General features: G+C 50.8%; 1 long non-coding RNA gene across 1 annotated transcript; it reads right to left on the bottom strand.

The window, feature by feature from the left end:
• Positions 1–236: 236 nt before the first annotated feature.
• On the bottom strand, positions 237–3,253 carry LOC110134333 (uncharacterized). Its single transcript, XR_002313017.2, has 3 exons — positions 3,061–3,253; positions 2,729–2,840; positions 237–445 (listed from the first exon to the last, which is right to left on the bottom strand). It is a non-coding gene; the product is annotated as an uncharacterized lncRNA (long non-coding RNA).
• Positions 3,254–3,729: the final 476 nt, after the last annotated feature.

Raw genomic sequence — 3,729 nt, 5'->3', positions numbered from 1 at the left:
CAAGATTTACTGAAGTCAAGTGAACCTTGGTTCAACCTTGTTCGCAGGTTCTAAGTGGTCGTTTCATTTAAGACATTTAACTAAAAGCCCTTTCCATGGAACCAACTTCTGCAGGCATGCTGCCAGCAATTAATGAAAGATGATAAAATAATAAAAGAAGTAATACATTAACTATATTATCCTTGCACATTTGGGCAGTCCTTTTCATTATATCCTCTTTATGGACATTCTCCAGCAACATTTGAAGAGCTCCTTTATTGCTGTTCTGTGACTGTTTAGGCTTCCAGACATTAACAGGCCACTTAAATGCTAATGCTCTCCTCTGCTCTCCGTCTTCGCTGGTGGGCTGGGAGGGTGCAACACATCCATACCTCTCCCTTTTTGCTTGGCGAGTGAGCTGACAGAGAACTTGGGATGACGGATTTCATTTTTGGACTCTCAGCCTCTGAAAGAGATTGGTTTGCTAATTAAGAGAAATGATGCAATTGGCCTCAATCTCTAATTTGCTTAAAGAACAATTTGGTCCAGAAGCTAAGTGTCCCCGTGGAGACATAATTTCCAGGTCACGGTCCGTGGTGGGCATGACTGAGATCTTTCATACCCTGAACAGAGGCCCTGTGGTGACATACCACATGCTGTGTGTGCGTGCCTCTTCTCTACCCAACTGACCTTCTCCTTCCCCAGGTTTTTACCAGACTCTTTAATACCAGTCGGACACGTCCACTTAAGGCCGGGGTCTTTACTCACAAAAGAACTCTGAAGGACTTCCCTGGTGGTCCAGTGGTGAAAAATCCACCTTCCAATGCAAGCGACACAGGTTCGATCCCTGGTCGGGGAACTGAGATTCCATTTGTCTCAGGACAACTGAGTCCACACCACAACTAGAGATAGGCCCAAATACCATACCCAAGACCTGATGCAGCCAAATTAATTAATTAATTTTTTAAAAAAGAACTCCGTATTCAGAGGAGGGGAAATGTGTCCAACAAAAACACTAGTGCTCCAAAACCTCTCTTGAAACTGTGGTGGCCATGTGATACAGTTCTGACCAATGGGATGTGAGTAGAGGTATGGAGGAGGCTGCTGGGAAAGTTTATGTGGCCATGTGACATAGTTCTAACCAATGAGATGTAAGGAGCTGTGTGGGTGTGACTTCTGGGAAAGTGCAGGTGACCATGTGACACAGTTCTGACCAATGAGATGTAAGGAGATGTGTGTGTGTGACTTCTGGGAAAGTACAGGTGACCATGTGACACAGTTCTGACCAATGAGATGTAAGGAGATGTGTGCATGTGACTTCTGGGAAAGTACAGGTGACCATGTGACACAGTTCTGACCAATGAGATGTAAGGAGATGTGTGCGTGTGACTTCTGGGAAAGTACAGGTGACCATGTGACACAGTTCTAATCAGTGAGATGTATGAGCACGATTTCTGGGAAAGTTCAGCTAACCAGACACAGGAAGCACTCCTTCCTTCTCTTTCTTTCACTTTTCTTCTCTTCCCTTCCCTTTTCCCTGCCTGACAGGAGGGCAGACACATAGGCAGCCTGCACCTCGAAACCATTGGGTGATAAGTCTGAGTCTGGAAGCTCACATACCAGGCAGGATGGAGCAGAGAGAGATGGAGTCTCTGGCAGTGTTTTTGAGCTGCTGCACCTATGTGGATCACCCACCTTGGGACTTCTTACAATGTGAGGCCGAGTCCCCAGACATGGGGGCCACTGTCGGACTGGTTTCATACTTGCAGCTGGTTGCCTTCCCAGCGATACAGGACCTCATCAGGGTGACTTGGGCAGGGTGAGCCGTGGTCACCCTGTAGGCTTGGATATGGATGAGTATCTGCCAGGGGCCAGCCTCCTCTCTCTGCTATAAACTTGACTCTCACAGGCTCTGGTGTCTCAGACGGTAAAGAATCCATCTGACATGCGGGACACCTGGATTTAGCCCCTGGGTCAGGAAGATCTGCTGGAGATGGGAATGGCAACCCACTCCAGTACTCTTGCCTGGAGTATCCCGTGGACAGAGGATCCTGGTGGGCTGTAGTCCATGGGGTCACAAAGAGTCGGACACGACTTAGCAACTAACACTTAACACTCTCATGGCCCCCTGTGTTGACTGCTCTTGATCCTGAGCTTGCCTGGCAACCACTGACCTCCTGAGTCCTTGACCATCACTTCTGCTGGGGCTTCTCTCCTTTCCCAGCATCTTTCACCCCAGACTCAGCCTCAGTTTCCAGTCCTGATCGTCGCGTTAAGGGGGATACAGGCCCCGCCCCCCACACCTCTGCCTTCACCGGAAGCTGCCTGGCCTGAGGGCAGTCTGTGGATCCAGCAGACAGTGAGAGAAAGAGCAGGAGACCTCAGACAACACGCTGTGGGTGTCCTTATGCCCAGGCTGTGTCCACCCACCACGAAGCACATTCTGCAACCTCCAAGCATCATCCTTCCCTCTCTGAGCCCTCAGTCCAGCAACCTGACTGGCTTTTCTGAGCGAATCAAAGGAAAGGCGAGAGCCTTAAAAAGTCAGAGTGCCCGGGGAGTGAGGGGTGGGGGTGGGGATGGCTCGCTGGACCCTGACAGCTGGGGCTTCACTTGGGGTCTCAGACAATCGCTGTGAGGATGGGAGGGTCTCTCTTAACTGAAGCACACACTAAAACAGGTCTCTCGTCACTTTATTTTCCAGCTGTTTCTATCAGGAACGTCGTTTTCACTGCAGAGGTCCCTTTACCTAATTAAGCTTTGGGTCTGGGCCGCTGCTTGTCCGGCCGGCTTGCTTCCACAGAGGCAGCCACGCTTCCCCTTCGGTTGCGGAGGACGATGCCCCTCAGGGAGTCGTCTTCCTGCGAGAGAGTGAAACGGGTCTGGGCTGCGCTGGGAACACAGGACGGAGAAGCTGTGGGAGAGGCTCCGGGAAGAGGTCAAGGTCAGAGCCCAAGAGGTCAGCCAGTCCCTGCCAGGCAGGCCCGGGGACAAGTGCAGCCAGGGGCAGGAGGGGCCTGGGAGCCTGGAAGATGGCAGGCTTTTCCAACTTCAAGCGCGTCCCTGCCCCTGCTTCCTCACCTGACCTTCTCGGACGGGCCCGCCTGTGTGCTGGGCATCCGGGTGTCTCTTGCTCCTGGCATTCAGAGCCGTCCTCCGGTCTGACCCCTCACTGTGACCGGCTGACTTCCCAGGCCAGCACAGGCCACGTTGCCCTCCGCCCCAGAGGGAGCGGTGTGGTCTTGGCTGGACAGCTGGTGTGTGGTTGTCCTGACCTTGGATCTGGCCCTGACTGCAGGGAACACGGTGAGGGCTGTTCAGAGGGGTGACCTAAAACCGACCCAGCCGGCCGCTTACAACACCCTTTGTTTGTGAACTGCACTGCTGTTGAAGGCTTTGAGGCCGGCAAAGCTTCAAGCTTCAGTGCTCAAGGCAATAGGAGTTTTTGCAAAAGCAGGAGAACAAAACGCCTAGGGCAAACCTTCCTGAATCAACAATAAAAGGCCTGGTTTTGCCTAAACCCGCTCACTCAGTGATTTCGGTTTGCTCACTGGTGAAACAATGGCCTATATTTCCTATATTAAAATTTTGTGAACGATTACTCTTATGTATCCTTTTTTTAATTCCTTTTCATTTTGCTCTTGGAAGAAATCCTCATAACCTTTCAATTTAGCGATTTCGTATTATTCACTAAGGAAATCAGAAAGCTTTGCCAGATTGGAACTGAAATGTCAATTAATTGTCAATTCG

Source organism: Odocoileus virginianus, chromosome 1, assembly GCF_023699985.2.
Source record: "Odocoileus virginianus isolate 20LAN1187 ecotype Illinois chromosome 1, Ovbor_1.2, whole genome shotgun sequence".
Taxonomy (NCBI): Eukaryota; Metazoa; Chordata; class Mammalia; order Artiodactyla; family Cervidae; genus Odocoileus; species Odocoileus virginianus.
The sequence above is the reverse complement of the archived record's forward strand: the minus strand, read 5'-3'. Positions and strand labels throughout refer to the sequence as shown.